This window comes from Terrapene carolina, unplaced genomic scaffold, assembly GCF_002925995.2.
Source record: "Terrapene carolina triunguis isolate 2854851 unplaced genomic scaffold, T_m_triunguis-2.0 Scaffold139, whole genome shotgun sequence".
NCBI classification, from domain to species: domain Eukaryota; kingdom Metazoa; phylum Chordata; order Testudines; family Emydidae; genus Terrapene; species Terrapene triunguis.
Genome location: NW_020664490.1, coordinates 2748714 through 2770977, shown reverse-complemented (window position 1 = coordinate 2770977; position 22264 = coordinate 2748714). Strand labels below are relative to the sequence as shown.

The 22264-nt window shown below is 42.5% G+C and overlaps 1 long non-coding RNA gene across 1 annotated transcript in view; it reads left to right on the top strand.

Annotated features, from left to right (window-relative positions):
- The first annotated feature begins 2017 nt into the window (after positions 1–2017).
- The window catches only part of LOC112103667, a 33174-nt gene continuing 12927 nt past the window's right edge, over positions 2018–22264 (top strand). Inside the window, exons 1-2 of the long non-coding RNA XR_003369880.1 lie at positions 2018–2116; positions 20910–21001. This is a non-coding gene — a long non-coding RNA (uncharacterized LOC112103667). The remainder of the gene's footprint in view (positions 2117–20909; positions 21002–22264) is intronic.

Below are 22264 nucleotides of genomic sequence, written 5' to 3'. Positions count from 1 at the left end.
TATTCCTGAATTTTTTTTAATTACTTTGTGAGAGCTAGATTCTCCTCTCACTTACACAAGCATAATTCAGGAGTGAAGCCAGTGAATGATGATATAAGTGAGACCTGAAACAAGGCCCAAGTCTCTTTACTCCAGAGACCCAAGCATGTATGAATTCTAGTTATGCCTGTGGTACAAAAATTGTTCTTTGCATGCCAAACCCAAGGAAATAGGACACAGCCAGTCCTGTTACTTTATTTCTGGAAGCTGACTGTGGAGGGAAGCATCTTTTAAGTCTAGCAAAATTGGAAATACTTATGACTGGTTCCCCCTGGGGTGCCACCTGGAACTGAGGTACCACTGAGCCCTCTGACCCCCCAGCCTGGGCTCCCTTTCACATTGTACTGCTGTGATAAGCTGCAAAGCCCTCCAGCCTCACTTTCACCAGCATTCACACAGGTATGGACACACCCAGCTGCAGTTACACGCAGGCTCTCTAACCACCAGCTTCCCAGCCTAGACCCCAGAGCAGTACCGTCCTGCCCTGGTCAAATCTAGCCAGTATATGGGTTTAATAGCCAGTCTGCCTCTCCCTCAATGTGAAGAGGACAATGCACACTTGTGGTAACCAAGCAGAGATTTCCCCAAGCACTCCAGTCAAAGCTCACTGGTTTGGATTAAAACATAAAATAAGTTTATTAATTACAAAAGAGAGATTTTAAGTGATTATGAGGGATAGCAAACAGATCAAAGCAGATTACCTAGCAAATAAACAAAAACCGCAAACTAAGCTTAATATACTAAATAGATTGGATATGAATTAGCAGATTCTCAGCATAACTGATGGTACAGGCAGATTTATAGATTCTTAAGGCACAAGCTGCACAAGCTTGGGTTTCTCAGATCTTCATACACAGGCTAGAAATCCCTTTAGCCTGGGTCCAGCACTTCCCCCAGTTCAGTCTTTGTTCCTCAGATGTTTCAGGAGTCCTCTAGTGTGGGGAGTGAAGCACCACAGATGATGTCACTCCCTGCCTTATATAGCTTTAGCATATGGTGGGAACCCTTTGTTTCAAAACTTGGTTCCCAGAGCGGTTTTGGAAAAATACTGATATCCCAAGATGGAGTCTAGAATCATGTGGCCTGGTCACATGTCCTTGTAGAGTCATAGCAGCCATTACTTACAAGCTGTTTGGAGTGTTCCAGGAAGGCTCACCAAGTGGTTGATAAACTTCTCCTAAGGCCTACTGTTCTTTCTAATGGCTCATTGCCCTGAATAGGCCCTTCCCAACCAGCTATCTAGACAGAAAGCATCTTGCCTAGTGGGTGTCACCCAGGTATAACTACATTTGAAATACAGATACATAGTCAATATTCATAACTTCAGATGCAAAAATGATACGTGCATACAAATAGGATAATCATATTCAGCAAATCATAACTTTTCCAATGACATCTCACATGACTTATCTTGCGTAAAACACATCATAATTATGCTATAATCATATCACTATGAAGAATACGGGGTGCAGTGTCACAATACTCATAAATGAAAATTAGAAGGTTTGAATGGCAATGATTATCTGAGACTGTAATCAGATTTTCAGTGCACCGCAATGTGTGGCTCAAAGGACAAAATGGAATCATGCTTTACTTCAATGAATATTCAGTGAAACCCTGCTCTTTTGTTTGGATGACCGGGTCTTGAGCAGTCCCATGGCAGTGGTGTCAAGTCTCCGGAGTCCAGCAGCTCTGCACAGTTTTACACAGACAGAGTGTTCTGTTAAAGAAGATGAACTATACTGAGTTTATAGTCTTTCAGTTCTGCCCTTTTCATGTAACATTACCCAGATATTATGAATCTGGACTAATTGCCATGCTTGTACACCCTTGCATTGCCCTATTTCCCAAATCTTCCCAAATCAAAGGCTCTGTGCCTTTTTTGTCTGAGAAGGAAATTTGGTCTTTTACAGCCATGTGAACGTTTATGTGTTTTTTGTTTTTGTTTTTTTGTCTTTTCCTTGTGATACAGGGCCAAGCATACCTACCATAAAACTTTGCTGGAGCAGGTTCAGGAGCTGGAAACTAAATCCAAAGAACTGGGAAAAGCTATGCTTCGTGATAGTAATGGAAAGAGGTAGGGCAATTCCATCCTAATTTAAAGAACAGATATTTCTCCTCCTTCACCCCCACCCCCAAGTTTCTTTTTTCATTCATACCTAATTCTAGGTGGGATCCTAAGTATCCTCCTCAATTTTATCCACCCATTTCTTTTTTTAAATCCATCTTTTCCACTTCATTTCTCCTGTATTATTGCTGCATAAAGCCAAATTTGAGACTCCAACTCAAATCTCCTTCATGATGGCATGTACCACTACCACTTGGTCACCAGAGCAGATTAAACTAAGTTTGTTGTATATTGGATGGTACCAGGGGTTTTGATCAAATGTTCGGATAAGAAAAAAAGTTGGCTATGACTCCGGACATGAAAAATTTTAGGCCAGCATTAAAAGGAGGAATGGAAAACAGAAAATAAGGCCTGCACTGGTACCTGGCCCAGTTTGTCTGACCTCGCAGCTTTTGTGCTCTCACTTTTCATCTGTAATTTACAGGGCTGTGAGTACAGACTTCTCAGCATGGTCACTTGCGCTTCTCCCTTCTAGCCACGCCATATGGACAGAACGTATTGCTGTTATTAAATGCTTCATTGTAAGGGAGCGTATATATTGTGTGGGAACTTTTGTCTGGTTTGAAAGAAGCTAAAGAAAATCATAGTGAGGCTTTTCCTTCAGACAGTTTCATTTACGTCTTTAGAAAGTGGCTCTGCCTCAGCAAATCGGAAAGCTCTCTGAGTTCAAAAAGGGTTTATAACTAATTCTTGTGTTCCTTAAACAATATGGTACCACATGACCTGCTAAGAAACTACATGATCATTAAACTGGATTTTAGCAAACCTTATAAACTAGCAAACTGAGTGGAATGGGGCTTTTAAAAAGATTTCATTCTTCCAGGGCAAGGTCATCCTTTGAGTCTTTGATGTCTATTCTAAGGTAAACTAATTGCCGTATTGTAGCTGCTGCTGAGGCAAGCTGGATAATAAATGTTCAGCTTAATTTCTCTACAGATAGTGCCTACCAAGTCACAAGTTGCCAAGAAGTGAATTTGCCACCATGACTAATACACTGAAAAGCTTTAGAGATTCCCTAGTATGAATTTTAATATGTTTGTATAATATGCCCTTAGTGCCCAGATCTCAGTCTCAGGGATCAAGATCGAAGGAAAAATAGTACAAAACAAAAAGAAAAAAAAAACAAAATATGTAGAGGTCATTTTAATTAACAGTGAGTCACTTTCTGTCTTACTGCTTTTGAGTACTACAAATGTATGGTTTTATTTATAAATTGCAGCCACATGCAAAGGTGCTAGGGTGAACCTAGAATCATTTAAAATGAATAAGCAACTTTAGTGAGCAAAGTCAACAAAAGTAAAAGGCTCAAACCAAAATTTTGAAACTTGAGGGCCTAAAATTAGATGCTTAAATAAGAATGGCCTAAATTTTAGTGGTGCTGAGCAACCACCTTGGAGTCAGTGGGAGCTGAAAGTGCTCAGCACTGTTCAGAATCAGGCAAAAACTTGTTTAAAGATCTATGCTTTGCACCGTGAACTAATAGTCAACAATCTCAAATCCTGTTGGACCAATGAAATGAATTGGGTCCAAAGGACTCCTTTGAGAACAAGCAGTCTTTAGCCCCCAGGCATTCAGTTCTGTGAAACTGTTAGGGAATCTGCTGTGAGGGGGTTCATGTATTTGTACAGAATACGCAATTGTATTTCTGTGTTATGTTGGTTTGTTTTTTACTGACAATATTAACTGTCTGTTATTGACACCACTAGAAGGGGGGCGGGGGGGAAGTAAAACTGTTGTCTTTGCATAATGCCTCTCTGGGTTGTGAAACCAGGAGGAAATGCCATGAATAGTCATCAAGAAGCAGTTTATGTGCACATGTGTCTCCTAGAACTCGATCGGCTTCCCCGTTTATGTTTACACATTGTTGTGGCTTTTTGTAAATTTAACATCTGTGTTGTAATTCATTCAGATGTCGCATGTTTTCATAGCCTTTTATTTTATTGCATTCTCACTGCAAACACTTTAATCTGCATTCCTCCTCCATATAGATTCACTTCATTCTCGAAACGCTTGCATGGAGATGATGTAAGGAATCCTCCTGGCCCTCCTTCCCAACCCCAACCCCCCACCCCATGCATTTTTTTTTCTCCCTCCTAATTGCTCCCAGATTTTCTGGGTGGTCCATCTGTGAAGTAGATAATGGTGGAGTGCCTCAGTCTGCTAGAGGTTGGTGTGTCATGCTTATGATGTGGCCTCCTGAGTGCTCCTTGGAATTATGTCTTTTATCTCCTTTGTTTGTCTGCTGGCTCTTTCACACTTGCTTGAAATCATGTGCTGTTCCTTTGGGAAAGGAGGGAGATGGGAAAGTGGCGTACTGGGAATTTCCTTGAGCTGCAGTCTCTCTCATTTGGCTATATGTTTTGTTTTTTTAAAATTTCCTGAGGGCTGCTGGGAATCAGGAGCACTGTGATTTGTGCTCCTTTGCTTGCTCCTGCTGGGTGCCCCCACTGATGGCATGATATTTCTGTTTACCCTGGGACTACCTAGGAAGGGAAGTGAGTAACTAGAATCCACTTGTTTCTAGTGCGGTGGGTAAAGCTATATTAAAACTGCGCAGGACTGCCAGTTCTCTCTAAGTAAATGTTAACACTTGTTGGAAGTGTTTCTGAAAACATAGCCACTAGATGTATGCTTTGTTCAGGCAGTGCTGGGAGATAAGCTGGCTGTCATCAGGATCTGCTTTCCTGTCCCATGTGGTGTACACTATTTTTGTATAGTGTCTTTCACAGAAAAGTATCACAAAATACTTCACACTCAATTAAAGATAAGAGAGGGACTTATGAGCACTTATGCAAGTATGAGGTGCACATTCTGAACGTTACAAACTTTTCAGCTTAACGGCAAGTGATTCAATAACCACATGAAGTCATGAATGCACATGGCATTATGGAATGGGGCACAAATTATCTTCTGGGTTGCAGTTGGGCTTGGTTTGGTTTTTAAAACCTGGGTAGGATGGCACCATGGACCACACTCTGGCCTTGGGTAGGTTCTCAGTGTCATCAGTGGGAGCCTTGCACACGTATCCAAAATCAGAATATCTATACGAAACAGACTTGTCATTGTAATGTTTGAGATGAATGAAAACTAAACAGCTCCCCTTCATTGATTACATTAAACTCATCTTAATCTTAACCCCATCTGACTAGTTTCTAGAACCTAAATCATTTTTATTCATGACCTAAATACTAAGGGCAAAATTCTGCCCTTACTCACCAGTTTTGTGAACAGCAGGCGAGTTAAGGAAACAGCAGAGCCAGCTATATGTTCGGTTTAGTGAGCCATCCTGCCTGTGCAGGGAAGTAGAACAACACACTCCGCATCCTAAACCTTCACAATCCTCTGTGCATGCAGTGGGAGTGGATGCTTTGCCATGCCCCCAAGTCAGCAAGCTCCCTGTGGAGGATCTGCAAGCTCATTAGCCACTCCCTAATTTGACACTCAAGAGACTGCTGGGCTGGAATCCAGTGCAGCTGCAATCTGAGTGAGCCTTGGTCCGGGAAGGAAATAGTCTCCCTGGCACACTCATGTAACAAAAGGCAGTATTTAGCACTATATTTACATGAGTTTGGAGAGGTGAGGGGGCAATTTACATGCCAAAGCAAACATGGACACCTGACCAAAGGAGCTATGTGAAATTTACATGAAGAAAACAAACACATTTTCTACCGATCCACATACATAAGTGACTGAAAATAACTGGGGAGAAATTTTTGAATTAAAACTTTTTAATACCCAAATCATGGCTCAAAAAGAGCCAAATCTAGAGGGTCATATTTAGTTTGTTCTCTGTCTAACGTCTCATTGAAATCAGTGCGAGTTTAGTCTGAATAAAGACTGATTAGGGACCAAAATGACTTTTAGCTTGAAAATCCATGTCCGTTTATTATCACTGTGTCCAACCAATAGGCAGTGAATAAAGCAGTGCAATACTTTGCTTTGTGAAAGTGAATTTTGATATTCAAGAGGGTTTCTATGTCTCAGACTTGCATAGAGAACTTCCTTCAGGGTTTATTTATTGGGGGTTAGGAGATTTTTATTTTATACTGAATAATATTGATGCTTTAATAGTTTACTCGACCCTTTACAAGGCGCTGAAGGACTTGTCTGGGTTATAACCGCAAAGTGTCCAAATCATTTAGAAAAGGGAAAGAATTCCCCCAAATCATTTGGAACTGTGATGCAACACTACCCTTGCCCTATGTAAAATAACACGGGAATAGGCAAAATAGTTTTCTGAGCCAACCAGGCATAGGCCTGTTCTTTGAGTGTACTTCTATGCAGGATTTTTCATTACACTTTGACTCTTACGATTTAAACTCTCTTTAAAGTCACATTAAAAGACACCTATTTTTATCATCAGGTAAGAAACCAACACTGTTTTTCAGTGCAGTTTAAAGAGCAGATCCTCACAGTCTCTGTAGTGTCTCTGTCCAACAAGCAGCTGCATTGTGGTTAAGATTCTCTTTCATTTAAGTGCTTTTTGCTGAGTCCACCTTACTGTGTTGCTTTGGTAAAAGGAGCTGCATGACTAGCCTTCCCTCCTTAGAGCAAGCTATCTTGTTCATCTTCTTTTCTGCTTTACTTAGTCCATGAATGCAGATGCCTATCTAGTCATTTCGATAGCTGTAGGACCCCATCAGTGCTCAGCCAGCTGATACAGGAACTTATGGAGGCTTGCTCACTCAATAGGCCCCTTGAGAGAAGAAAGAGTAGAGTCAAGGAAATCTGACTCAGCCCCCTTACTGTGTATTGTAGCCTAATGCTGTAAACCCCCCAGTCTTACAAAGGCAAAAATAGAATTACTAAAACATATTTTAAAACAAGCCTCTGCGTAAATTAAGGGCCTGATCCTGCTGCCATTGAAGTCAATGGGAATTTTTCCATTAACATCAAGGTTTGAGCTCGTTATATTTCCGAGTACTAGCCTTTTGTCATTTTGTATTGATGCATTTCAATCAGCATACAATTGAGAGAGGGAGACCATTTCAGTAAAGCACTTCAGATCAACAGGAACAACAGAATGGTCTTGATCTTATTAAACACAAATACACTTCTGTGTTGCAAGCTGGTAAATTACATTGTATACACTGTGCCAAATTCTGATCTTGTTTACATGTCTACTTCAGTGGATTTACTCAAGATTTACACAACTCTGAGATCGGCATCTGGCCCATCTTGTGCAGCTGAGCATAAAATTAGGTTGCAATTGAGAGGTATATTTTCTTTTTGAGGTTTAGGGCTTCTTAGCAAAATTTCCAGATGTTCTTCATACCATTTCAGGAAAGGAAAGGAAAGATTTCTCCATCAACGTACACAACAAAGTGACTGTCATTTATGGTTTTTTCTCCCAGTTTTTCTACTAAAAAGATATTAGACTCTTTTTACTAGCAAAATGCGTATAAAATTAGATCAATGCTCCCTCTCTCTCTCTCTCTCTCTCTCACATATATATATAATTGTTTTATTTTATGCTATCTCATTTTATCTGGATGTAGGTAAAGAGAAATGACAGGTTTTTCTTCATTTTCATATGTATTGTTAATTTCCGGTGCTTCGACCCCTCTGCATAAAGCATTTAAAATCACAGGGCTTGATCCTGCTTTCAGTTGGGAAGCATCTCAGCAAATCAGCTATAGCCCTGGCAAAGATAAACACAGTGATTGATTTTTTTTCCAAGTGACAATTTGCTTGATCAAGCTTAAGCCTTTTAGAACAAACTAACAGAATTATACTTGCTCCCTCTACAGTACAGTAGGTTCACATCACATCATGTTGATAATTCCTATCAAATAATTATCCTTCAAAAATAGCAAATAAAATTAAAAAAAAAAACACAATGATCCAGAGTGAGGCTTAAAGCTGTGATCAAATCTGCTGACTACCTCAGAGCTGAAGGCGGTACAAACACACAGGTCAAAATTAAGCTGCAAATTGAAATGGAAAGGTGGGAACAGTGGGGACAGAACAAAACGAGAATGAGTACTGATTGAGGGGCTAGTCTTCTCCCCAGTGCTTAATCCTGAGTTACTGGGTTAGGCTCTAGAGATCTTGACGGGGGGAAGGGGAAGGAATCCTCCCTCCAGTCTGCACAGCAGGAGAACTGCTCCATGACAACAGCTCCAGTCTAATGGCTTGAGCAGTCTCTTTGGCCTGAGTTCCTCCTTTGCCCACTCCCAGGGGAGAGGGAGGAGAATTTGCAGCCTGTATGTTTTATTATGACATACATTAGTAACAAAGGGTATGTCTACACTGCGAAGTTGTCGACAAAACTTTTCTTTCACGAGTACTTTTAAACCCCTCCCCACCCCCACCCCCGCAAAAGACAAAAGTTTTGCAGATGCAAGTGGCAGTGTGAACGCGGCTTTGTCGGCAGGAGCGCTCTTCTACCGACAAAGCTAACGCCGCTCACGGGGATGGAAGTATTTTGTCAGCAAAATTGCCGACAAAATACCGACAGAGAGTGTTCACACACTGATTTTTAGCGACAAGGCTGTGTCAACACAGCCTTGTCGCTAAAAGCTGTGTGGTGTAGACAAGAACAAAGAGCGCTATTTTAAGGGTTGCATTTAACAAGGGAAGGCTACATGGAAAATACTCCATACCAGTATATGAGAGAGACAAGGTGTGTGACATATCTTTTATTGAACTAACTTCTATTGATGAGAAAGACAAGCTTTCAACCCACCTTGTCTCTCTCATATCCTGAGCCCCACATGGCTACAACTACACTGTATACATACCCCGTAGGCTGTTACCAAATACTCAATCAAACCAGATTTTTTTTTCAAACCAAGCAAATGCCATAGCCTGCACTGAGAACTATGCCCAGACAGTGTCAAAATTCAGCCATTTTTACAGCTGGCATTCAAAAAAAATCTGGTAAAAGAGGTTGTTGGGAGGGGGCTTGGGGGGTGAGTAGCAGGGCCGGCTCCAGGCACCAGCGGAGGAAGCACGTGTCTGGGGCGGCACATGCTAAGGGGCGGCATTCTGTCCATTCTTGGGGCAGCACAGTCCAGGCGGCTTTATTTTTTTGCTTCGGTAGTCCAAGCTTTTTTTTTTTTTTTTTTTTGCTTTGGGCGGCAAAAATGGTAGAGCCAGCCCTGGTGAGTAGTTAACAAGAAAAGTATATTTCCTACCCTTGCCAAAGTTAAAAATGATTGAATGGATCTTGTTCATACTTTCCAATAACAAATCACCATTGGGCAGAGACCAAGCATGGAAAATTTCAACCTCAAAGGTGACTGTGTCCGAAACATAGGAGTGTGTAGGAAAAGCATGTTATAATTGGAACTGTATTGCAACCTTATCTATAGAGGATACTACCAGCACCCACGGTAAGTGCCAAGTGATGCACTTAGGGAGAAGAAGTAAACGGGGGCACTGATACTAAAGTGAGGATGGTTGGGAAGCAATAAATCACTCTTCATTTCCTGGTTTTCAAAGGTTTAAGTTTAGCTGAAGCAACATGGAGCAATCTTAACTCTGTGTTGGTGACATTTTGGGACAGTTAATAGTAATGCACACGTGCACACTACACACGCACCTATGAGTAGATAAAATATTTGAAGCACTTTGAAATGAAAGGTGCTATGACTATCGCAGGCTTATTGCTTTGTTTGTATCTGTGCTGTCTATTTCTTTTTCCTAGGTGGGTAACTTACATTTATTATAGCAGGCGCTTGGTAGTACCTTTATAGTTAAGGTTACAATACAATTCCAGTTATAACAACCTGCAAAATGAAGGATGATCCTAGTGGTCTTTACAAGGCCGTGAGTAGGAAAGTATTATCTTCAGCAAGACATAATTTGAAACAAAAAAAAGGACCCTAACCCTAAAAATCACTTCTACCCATGCAGCCTTGCTGACTTTCCTGAGTGTGGTTGCCTGGGTAGAAAAAAGAGAAGAATTTGGCCCCAAATATCCATATAATACAGTTTCTGTGTAAACTGTTATGTACAAGGCTAAAAGGAACTGTCAAGCATTTGAAATACAGTAAAACAAAGGCCTCCTGCTCCCAAGCTATTTCATAAATCATAACAATCGCATTGCTACTGCAACACCTGCATGTACGTTGTGTGATATTCTGAACCTTCGTAACATCCGATGAGGATAAATATATGGTAAAGCTATATGGGAGCTGAGCTGACCCAGGTGTCATATGTTTAACCTCTAGAAACCTAACTGTGCTACACTGTCATCGTCTCTAACAGGGGCGGCTCCAGGCACCAGCACACCAAGCGCGTGCCTGGGGCAGCAAGCCGAGGGGGGTGGCCTGCCGGTCGCCATGAGGGCAGCAGTCAGGGAGCCTTCGGCGGCAAGCCTGCGGGAGGTCCACCGGTCCCGCAGTTTCGGCGGCAATTCGGCGGCGGATACGCCGAATCCGCGGGACCGGCGGACCTCCCGCAGGCACGCCGCCAAAGGCTGCCTGACTGCCGTGCTTGGGGCAGCAAAATACATAGAGCCGCCCCTGGTCTCTAAGGTACATAGAAAGAGGGAGAGGACAACAATACAATCAATTGTTAAACTCACACTCTCCAGCTACTGATAAGTCTTTGTTTTGTGTTTAAAATAACTAGTCATTCTATTCTCAGAGAATTTTGAAAAATCTACTAGAATTGTAAAGAAGAAAAAATGCCCAGCTCCTGGATCACTCACTTACTGATCTAGGGCAACACTATGCACTTCTCTGCACTATCCAATTATACTTTGTGCCCCAGCCGTAATCTGGTGCTTAGTGTTTGTTGATGGTTCATTGCATATTTACAGGAAGAAACAGAAAGCACTTGGCTAGTTTTTATTTCAGTCTCCCTACTTGAGTGACATATTGATTATGTGCCTAGAGACTGACTTTGCAAAGAAAAGGCTGAAGATTTCGATTATACACTTCAGGTATTGGTATCAAACACCCCTGCCATAAATGACTTCCTCAAGAACCTCTCTGGAGATCTCTGCTGATTACATAGCGGCTTCATTATCAGTAAAGTCTGTTTGCTTTTAAAATTAAAAAGACCTCCTACCCAGATTGATCTCACAGAGTAAAACATTCCATCAACCTGATGCAAGATAACCAAAAATAACACCTCCCCTTCATGAACTGCGACTGAGAGACAAACCAACACAAGCCCCTGGCTACTTGTGCGTATCATCATGACATGTAGGGGTCATTGTTTTTCTTGACTCGCCAAAAACCCAGCTGATCAGAACTCAAATACCCACTCACCTATTCACTGAGAGGGAAATTCACACCTGTACAGGGCTCTCTCATAAATGGGCACAGTTTACAGCTCCTCTTAAGACCCGTGTTGTGGGCTTACGTGGGACTTAAGTAATGCCCAGGGTCTTGGTGAGTCCTCAGTACCAGGGTAAATGTCACCTTAAACTAATTTCACAGGATTTGCTTAATCTAACTAGGTTCGCAGTCCATGAGAACCTTCCTTTCCATTCTACTCATTCTGAAGCCACCTCATGCCCCTCTTCTTCAGCCTTCTCTTGCTATTGCATAGCTCCATCTTCACTTTTCCCCTTTCGGGAACTCACATAATACAGTTTTTGTTTTTAAATCAGCAAATTTTTTAAATCTTTATTAAAAGGAAAACAAATTAAATTGGCATTTGTGGCCTAGTGATAGTGTAGAGGGAATGCACTCAGACATCAGGGATATATGGGAGAGGGGTCCTCCTGTGAATCAGTCTCCTATGGCCAGTTAGGAAGCTATGTTGATGGGCTCTGAATGGGGGATATGATCCAACAGTGACCAGGACACCGTAAGTGCTTAGATACTATGCTGGTGCTGGATGACATAGAAAAACCTTATATAGATCTTAGGGCGGGGGAGAGGAGGAGTGTGGTAAAGAAGTGAAAGAATCCTCCAAAATAATTGGTACACTCTAATAGCTGGGTAGGACTCTATTAACCAACCCCATGTGCCATGGTCGTGCTGCTGTAAAAGTCACTGTGTATAATCCTCTGATTAACCTTTAGTAGAAATTACTGTTAGAAAATGGGCTGATTCAGGGGAGCAAGGGAACCTATGAAAAACAATTATCCACATGTAAATGGTGTAGTGACTGTTAGAGATGACCAAAGCTGGAAGAAAAACCTGAACCTCTTCAACACGAGGCTTTGTTCTTTTCTCCTTCTCTTAACAGTGTATTGAAATGTTATTTTCAACAGAACTGATGTCAACACAGAAACAGCAAAATCCAGGCTAAACTATTGGTTGGAAGGGGCAGATGAAACCCATAACTAGGTTTAAAAATCATGCAACCCATAGCAAAAGTTCTTAGCAACAGAAATGTTGAGGTACTTTTTAAATTATTTCTGAACTTTAGAAAAGCTACAGAGGGAAACTATCGGACTCACAACAAAGACTTCAGTTAGCTGAAGTTAAGGGGATCTGATTCTCCTCTCACACCTGCTTTGCACTGGTGTACCACCACTGGCTTCAGAGGAGTTATTTCTGAGCAAGAAGGACCGGAGCCGAGGAAGAGACCTCAGACAAGAAGATATGTAACAAGATGTGTCACAAGCAGAAAGCAACATATTAAATCAGGACCCACTTACTAGTCCCTTTAAAGGGGGCAGAATTTCAGCTTGAACTATGAGGTTTTTCTGGTTTATATCACAGCTTTCCCATGATTTAAATGTTGCTGCTGCACTGAATAGAAGAAATTGTGATGCAGCACCTGCAGATAGAAGGGTAATGGGATTCATAGTTATTCAAGTCACAGAAAAAACAGCTGTGCATTTTCCTGTCCTGTTGGCTCAAACTTCTGTGTGTAATCCTCTACATTTTATGATATTTAGGAGTCTGTGGGTCATACTTTAGCCTTATATTTACTATGTATTCAGAGGGTAGAGGGATAGCAGCCAGAATACACACACATTTTTAATTTTTACAATTTGTTTGCAAATTTTATGGCTCTGTCAAGGCTTTAATTACAAATATTACATTTCTTCCTGCAGGATACTGCAGGGGCAGGGAAAAACAAACCATCTCATATATTTGTGTTTGTATTGGACTAAACGTTTTAAATAATCCAAACACATTAGTTTAAGAAAAAATCCTAAATCATCTTGTCCATTATAAATAACCTGCCTATATTCTGCAGCTCTGCTAGCACATCACCACTGACATTCTGATGCAATTCTGAAAAAAAAATTTAACCCAACCAGTGCGTGTATTTTCCAGGGAGACTCCGTTTTAAGTGAGACATCTGCAGCTACTTTAACCTTCACTTCTTTGTGAGCCCTGCTTTTGCCACCAGCCAATTAGTGAACTCTGGAGGACTTTCTGGGTCAAGCTATACCAAGTACCTCAAATCCTCATTAACGCTAATTAGTGCTCAGTAGGTTAATTGGTGATGAAGCTCCTCTTTTTTTAATTACTCAAACAAATGAGCCAGCGGGACCTTGTGGTCAGCTGTGAATTATTCTGTTTGTTTTGATGCTCCTCATTTGAATGTGTAAAGCCAGATGTTTGTTGCCCATACTTAGGTCCTGTTTGCTTTTGCTGGAGGAAAAAAAGGACAAAAAACACTTTTTTAGCACAGTTAATAAGCATCTTAGCTGACACCTTAGAACAATTAAGACCCAGGATACAAGAGTGACTTTGTGCACGGGATAGAAAAAGTCATCATTTGAAATGATAATGTATCACCTTAAGATGTCCCTTCAATTCCTTATCAGATATAACAAACAAGTGCAATGTTATTGATATAGTCCAAAAAGAATCATACACATTGGAAATGGTAAAGACCTAGTAGGTTGTCTTGACCATCTCAGGCAGCCAGTGCAGGGAAGTTCCCTATTCAATATATTCTCTATTGTTAATTCATAGAATCAAAGGCCAGAAGGGACCACTGTGTCTGACCTCCTGAATAACACCAGCCATAGAACTTCCCCAAAATAATTCCTGTTTGAACTAGAGCAGATCTTTTAGAAAAACATTTAGTCTTGATTTAAAAATTGCCAATGATGGAAAATCCACCACAGCCCTTGGTAAGTTGTTCCAATGGCTAATTATTGTCACTTAAAAATTTGCACTTTGTTTCCAGTCTGAATTTGTCTTGCTTGAGCTTCTAGCCAATGGATCATGGTATACCTTTGTCTGCTAGATTGAAGAGCCCATTAACAAATTTTTATTCCCCTAGTAGGTGCTTACAGATTGTGATCTTAACTTTGTCTTTGTTATAGTAAATAGATTGAGCTCCTTTAGTCTATCACTAAAAGGCAGGTTTTCCAATCCTTTAATCATTCTTGTGGCTCTTCTCTGAACCCGCTCCAGTTTATCAACATCCCTCTTGAACTGTGGACACCAGAACTATCATAGTATTTCAGCAGCAGTTGCATCAGTGCCAAATACAGAGGTAAAATAACCTCTCTACTCCTACTCAAGATTCCCCTGTTTACTCATCCAAGGATAGCATTAGCCCTTTTAGACACAGCGTCACATTGGGAGCTGATGTTCAGCTCATTATCTACCATTACCTCCAAATCTTTTTCAGAGTCACTGCTTCCCAGGATAGAGGCCCACATCCTGTTAGTATGGCCTATATGCTTGGTTCCTAGATGTATACGTTTACATTTAGCCATATTAAAACACATATTGTGTGCCTGTGCTCAGCTTACCAGATGATCCAGATCACTCAGTATCAGTGACCTGTGCGCCTCCTTATTTACCACTCCCCCAATTTTTATGTCATCTGCAAACTTTATCAGTGATGATTTCGTGTTTTCTTCCAGGTAATTGATAAATATGTTAAATAAAATAGGGCCAAGAACCAATCCCTGAAGGACCCCTTGTTTTAAATGTCTTGTTTTAAATAACTCAAATGATTAATTTTGTACCACTTCCTCATAAGACTGTTCCACAATCTTCATCTTCATTCTAAGGACATTTTCCTTATTCATCCTAAATTATCGTTGCTTTGGTTTTACTTCATAACTCCTTTGTATCACTTTAAGCAGTTCCTCTATACCTTTTGTAGTTTTACCCTTCACATAGTTGTAAACAATTATTATATCTCTTCCCCCTCAACTCTCACAAAGTCATTGTTTAAACAAGCAACACATTGAGCTGTGTGGTCCCTTCTAACCCTATGTTCTATGTTTCATTCTTTTAATTCTTTCTCATAAATCTGCCCTTCTGGCCCCCATAAGAGCATTCTCTCGATTACCTCCAGTTTGGTAACGTCGTCCTGTTATTGAGGTGCCCGAAGCTGTAGGAAGTATTCCCGGTGTGGTCTCATCAGATATGTTTATAGACCTGTCATCTCTCTGCCCCCTGATGCACTTTCTGTTGCAGTCTGTAGCCCGGTCTTGCACATGTTCCATGTGGGTCAATTCATACACCTGCACAGAGTCTCATTGAAAGCAGAAGCAGTATTTACAGCCACAAACCCGCAATTGTGACCTCAGCAACCTCAGCAAATGTTCAGTGGTGACAGGCATGCACAAATTAAGTGCATGTCTCTGGGACAAGCATGAGACTGTGGTTAAGGTTTTATGCTATGGTGTGAGGTGTTTTCTTTATCTGTGGAGGCAGAAAGAAATTCCCTGTGGAGGTGTAGAGTCTTTCAATAGCAGCGTGGGCATTAGAGTACAGTAAAGAGGTGTCTCTTAACTTGGCATTTCCTTACTTGTAAGGGTTTGTGTCAGGTGATGTCACACTTAAGCAGCCTTACCTGGTTTTAAATGAAGTTTTTGGTTATGGTTATTAGATACATATTCCTCTCAAAAGAGCTTTCTGGTAATTAGATCGGAATGTAGAAGTTCATGATTCAGTACTTGACTGGGCCTGATCCAAAGCCCATGTAAGTTAGTAGATGGTTCCCTGGACCTCACTGGGCTTTGGATCTAGCCCTTTAACACCAAGATGTACTCAGTGAGTTAGCCAACACAAGCCCAGGGTGATCTTTCAGTAAGCATATGTTGAAGTCCCACAGCAGGAAGAAATGGGAAGCAGTGCAAAAAAGCCTTTTTTCTGCTGCTCCTGACACATCTAGACTCTGGTGTCTGCACCTACAAGAAAGAGGCAGAGAAGCAGCAGGTATTCTCATGTGTTTATATAAACATGTGTGCTTGATTATATTCCGATCCCCACCCACCATATGTCACTTGTCTTTTTTAAAATGTAGGCTCCTTAAGCAGGAACTGGCTCTTCCTATGTCTGTATACAGCACCTAACACAATGGGACCCTGATCCTGCCTGGGGCCCTTGAGTGTTACACTAATATAAATAATAATTAATAATACGGTGAGAATTGTTTTTCAAGCTTTGGAAGCCTTTTCCAAAATGATGCAAACCAAAGCTCTTCCAAGTAGCATTTAAAAAAAAACAATACAAACCTCTGAGCATGCTTTAGAGAAGATTCTGTGTCAGAAATAATTAAATATATTTCTGCAGCCAAAGGGTTTCCAAACTATGGGACTTTCTACAACATTGGAACCTGAACAGAGACAGACCAGGATCCTGCAAGGCATAGCCACCTTCCCTTGGATAACAAATGCCAGTTTCCTAGGTTTGTGGGAATCTATGGATCTAGTCCAGAATGATTCCTGGACACACACGGTTTGAAAACACCATTCATACTGTCTTGTGTCTCTGTCCTGGGTGTCCTGGCGCACGTTGTTAGGATTATCTCTTTATTTTTTCCTTATATTTGTTTCCAGGAGATGAGAGAGAATTTATAAAGGTTTCCACTTTCTGAAACCAAAATAATAAACTGGAAGGTGCTGTGGCTTGATAAGTGCATTTGGGAACAGGCAGGTTTATTCCATACAGGTATATGACTCATCTGCCTTTATCTGTAGGTCAGTGGGAATTCTTCGAAAGCGACAACAAAGTAATTTGGCCATTTCAAAAAGATATAAGAAAATATTTTTATTCAAACAAAGGGCAATGCAGAAAGTATTTTGCCTCATGCCAGCTTTGCTCAGTGGTTGCTATACTTGATAATGGTGAGGCTCTGATAGATACTTAGAAAACCCATAGTTTAAATTCATCTGAAGTCTTGTTATCAGTAGGAAAAGCTAAATAAGAACATAACAGCCATGCTGGGTCAGACCAATCAGCTAGCCCAGTATCCTGTCTTCCGACAGTGGCCAATGCCAGGTGCCTCAGAGACAATGAACAGAACAGGCAATCATCGAGTGATCCATCCTCTCTTGTCCACTCCCAGCTTCTGGCAATCAGACACGAGGGACACCCAGAGTATGGGGTTGTGTCCCTGACCATCTTGGCTAATAGCCATTGATGGCCCTATCCTCCATGAACTTAGCTAATTCTTTTTTGAACCCCGTAATAGTTTTGGCCTTCACAACATCCCCTGGCAATGAGTTGCTGGGGTTGACTGTGCATTGTGTGACGAAGTACTTCACACAGTGCACTTCTCAGGAGAACTGTAATCTCAAGTGTTTCTGACAGCCCCAAGAATTCCCTCTATATTTCCTCTTTTTCCTCTTTGCCTCCAACCCTCCAAAGCCTCACGATGCTGGAACTTTCTGTCTGACAGAAAATGGCTGGAGGTGCCTGACTTTTTGGCCCATTGCCAAAGCTCCGTTCATCTGGCAGAGGGGGACACCAGTGAGGGAGCCACTTGGCTCACCTTTCCTACAGAGGCTGAGCATCCTGCCTCTAACATTCTCCATCCCTGCCCCCTCGGGAAAAGAAACTGAGATCAAGGGTATATCTCAGGGGTGGGCAAACTTTTTGGCCCGAGGGCCACATCGGGGTTGTGCAACTGTATGGAGGGCCGGGTAGGGAAGGCTGTGCCTCCCCAAACAGCCTGCCTCCGCCCCCTCCCACTTCCTGCCCCCTGACTGTCCCCCTCAGAACCCTCAACCCATCCAACCCTCCCTGCTCCTTGTCCCCTGACCACCCCCTCCCGGGACCCTTGCCCCCTATCTAACCCCCTGCTCCTTGTTCCCTGACTGCCCTGACCCCTATCCACACCCCCGCTCCCTGACAGCCCCCCTGGGACTCCCACCCCCTATCCAACCACCCTCTGCTCCTCATCCCCTGGCCACTCCCACCTGGGACCCTCCGCCCCGAACTGCTCCCTGGGATCCCACCCCCTTATCGAACCCCCCCTGCTCCCCGTCCCCTGACTGCCCTCCCAACCCCTATCCACATCCCCACCCCCTGACAGGCCCCCCAGGACTCCCACTCCCAACCCTCCCTGTTCCCCATCCCCTGACCGCCCCCCCAGAACCTCCACCGCATCCAACCACCTCCTCCTCCCTGACTGCCCCCCAGGATGCCCCGCTCCCCGCCCCCTTACCAGCAGCAGGAGCTTGCAGCCGCGACACCCGGCCACAGCCAGCTGCACTCCCTATGCTGCCCAGCGGGAGCGGCGGGCCAGAGCGCAGCCCGCACAGCAACGTGGCTGCGGGAGAAGGCGGACAGCGGGGGAGGGGCTGGGGACTAGGCTCCCTGACCGGGAGCTCAGGGGCCAGGCAGGACGGTCCTGCGAGCCGGATGTGGCCCACGGGCCGTAGTTTGCCCATGTCTGGTATATCTTCATTACCCGCTGGATCGGCGGGCAGCAATCAATCCAGTGGGGATCCATTTATCGCGTCTAGTCTAGATGCGATAAATGGACCCCCGAGCGCTCTCCCGTCGACTCCTGTACTCCAGCTCGGCAAGAGGCACAGGCAGAGTCGACGGGGGAGCAGCAGCAGTTGACTCACCGCGGTGAAAAGTCAATCTAAGTACATCGACTTCAGCTACGTTATTCATGTAACTGAAGTTGCGTAATTTAGATCGATCCCCCCCTCCCCTCCTCCCCCCCCAGTGTAGACCAGGGCTAAGACTAATAGTCATAAGCTGCACAGACTTCTGTTCTTGGAGACAAATCTTGCCTCCTCCTTTGTGGATTCAGGGGACTGCCTTGTAATGCATCATGTGTAGTTTCACTGTGCAAGAGGAGGAGTCTGAGGTCCTGCATAGTGGGGTCTGAGCCCTCTTTGCGCTGTAAGGATTTAGGAAAGGATCCAGTGGCTATTTGACCCCCACTTCACATGACTGGAACAGTTGCCACAAAGTGACTTCAGGTGATTATTTCCTTTGTCCTCCATGGATGTCCCCACTGTTTAGTCTGCTGTGAGAGGCTTTGACCTTTGAGATGAATCTAATGAAATTCTAGGTGGCGTGAAAGCCCACAAAGAGGCATTGGACATTACAGACATTTCAGAAATTCTGGCTGGCATCTTCTTGTTTAAAGCAGTTAACTGTTTCAGTGAAAGAGAGTGGCCTGTTAAAACTACAATCGACTTGTCTACAGCAATAGCAGCAGTGCCCTTTGGAGTCCAAATTTCACATACTTCATGGATGTGAAATCCTAAGTGTCAGCAAGAAAAGATATCTAGGTCCTCACTCCAGATATGTTTGCACAGTTATACGTGGCCTGATTCTGATCTCAGTGTAACCAGTGTCAGTCCCTGAAGTCAGTGGAGGTTGGGAAAAAGGGAGTGAGAAGAGAATCAGGCCCTGAATTCTGAAAATTCAGCATAAAGCTGGTATGAAGGAGACCATGCCAATGGAGTCCTGTTAACCAAAATGAGTCTGATTCTCTGTTCACTGTCACTAGTGTAAATCAGGAATAACTTTACAAACAGGACAATTACATGAGTGTGAGAGAAAACACAGGGCCCCTATCATTTTGAACTAAAATAGATGATGCTTATATATATATAATTTCATAATAAGAACACTATGAGAATAAGAATTATATATAATTTCATAATGAGAACACTATGTAATGATGTATAGGCCTATCATTAAGGCCCAGTCCAGCAAAACACATAAACATTCATAATATTAAATTTATAAGATGTCAATGAGACTATCATGGGCTTAAAATTATGCACATGCTTAAGTGCTCTTCAGGATCAGGGCCACAGGGTCAGTATTATCCTTTTATTCTGTGCACGAAACTAACACTGAAATAATAGTTTTGTGCAACTATCCATGGTAGATAGTAGCTATTGATTCTCGTGTATAGCTTTCTAGAGATTCATTATAGCTATTCACTTGTCTCTGCCTCTTTTGGTTGGTCAGTGTGTTTGTTTTTCTCCTCTAGTTTGCATTTGCATGTGGTAAAAATTTAATAACTTTTAAAAAGCTAATTTTAGATCCACACAGGGCTAGAAATTAAATTGTGGAAACTGAAGATTTTTCTTGTTGTTGTTGTTGTTTTTTATCAAAAACTGGAGATAATTTGTAGTTTCCACTGGGAAAAAAACTGAGCTGTATTCATGAAAGAATTATGATGGGTTTCTTCTCTGGTCGTTTCAAGCCATGCTGCAGGTGTGATAGAAGCCTTTACCATACACTAAATAAAAACACATTGCTCCTTCTCTCTAAGGCAGTTTTTGGGAGCCAAGAATTGGGCATGACCTACAAAGGAAGTTTTTATTATATACTTCAAGTAAGATGGGATGCCAAGTTCAGTACAGTTCTGTCCAAGGCCAAGATATCAGGCACCCAGATGCAACAATGATGGTCATCTCAGAGATAGACAGCATAGAGGTACACGTATACCACTATGCCTTAAAAAGAAGGAGTCCTGTCATCATAGATCCCTGATGGTGGTGTCCATTGTAAAGAAAGTTAAAAGAATTGTTTTTTACACACTGTAACTGATTTATTTAAAAAGCAAAAGTACTTAGTTAAATACACTCGAGATGCAGTGAAATTATCTAGGGACTCACTGTGTCTATTTGGTTTTTTTCCAGCCTGAACGAACGTGATCATTTGTTAAAAAGGCTCGGCAGAAAAACTCCTCCGAGCCTTTTCCGAGCTCATTCTGTCCAGCAAGGTGTACCACGTAAGTAACTGATCAGATGTGTGTCTCTCAGCAGTCAGTCCCAGATGAATGGAGGGGAAGATGATTATTTTTTAAATTAAATTGTAGATAGAGATAATCTGGTACAGAGGCTGAGCTGCCAACCAAGAGTCAGAAATTTGGAAGGGGAATTAGTGTATTTGGCCCCAGGCTTGTAGAACTTGCATGTAGATAATTCCCTAGGACCCAATCAAGTGTCCCAATGACAAAATCCCAGTGCAGAAATTCCATAACTTTAAAATCCTGATATTCTCAAGATCTTGTAAAATTTGACAGGACCAAAAAAAAAAAATGTTGAAATAGAGCTCTGCTTTAAATGGTGACTGTGTTTTCAAATGATAGCTATTAACTATGGTTTTAAAAATACAGAAATAGCTCAGTGGTGCCATTTGAGAAAAGTTCTAAATGTTTTTAATAAGCAGGTGGAGGTCCCTGTAGCTGCCATTTGTGTATTCCTCTTCTTGGCCTCTTCTGGGGAAGTTAAGGGCAACCCTAGACCTGCCTGCTGCTGCTAAAGGAAAGGAACAGTATCTCTCACACTGCATCTGAGCTCATCAGTTTATCCTACGGCATAGGTCCATGAGACAGGCCCAGTGTCTTTGGCATCTCTACTTGCTACTTCTGGATTTTCATCAGGGCTTCCCCAGCATTAAAATAGAACTCCACAGACCAGAACCCCCAGGGAGCCATGAGCCAATAAGAGTTAAGAGAAAAATGTTGACTTGCTACTGGGGTGGATTGTCTTTTGCAGTCAGATTTTTGACCAATAACATTTTCACCTTACTAAGGGAAATAGCCCCATCAACAGCAATGGTGCTGGTTGCAGGATAGCGCTAAGACAAACACATTTGACTCCAAATCATCCATTTAACATGAGAGTTTTTGAAGGTGAGATCTGTATCATGTCAGGATTTCAGCAGGTGGGGTACAGCCAAATTTCATCTCTTCTCTGTGACCATTTCTTCAGCAGAATCATAACTGCTCAGAAGGCCCTGACCCAGAAGAACTGGGGTGTTTCTGCTGCAGAAATAGGGTAGGATTTAAGAATCTCATACATGGGGTGCAGAGATCCCCTGCAGATCCTCAGGGGTGATTCAGAGCAGGACAGGAGCAAGGCTGGTAGATCCATTACTGTTCAGATCCACTGGGTCATTCTCCTCCACAGAAGGGAGAGTGCACTGGCTCCAGGGGCTAGAGCAGTCTTGAGAGTGCAGTAACTTCTGCAGACCAGCTCCACTGCCATTG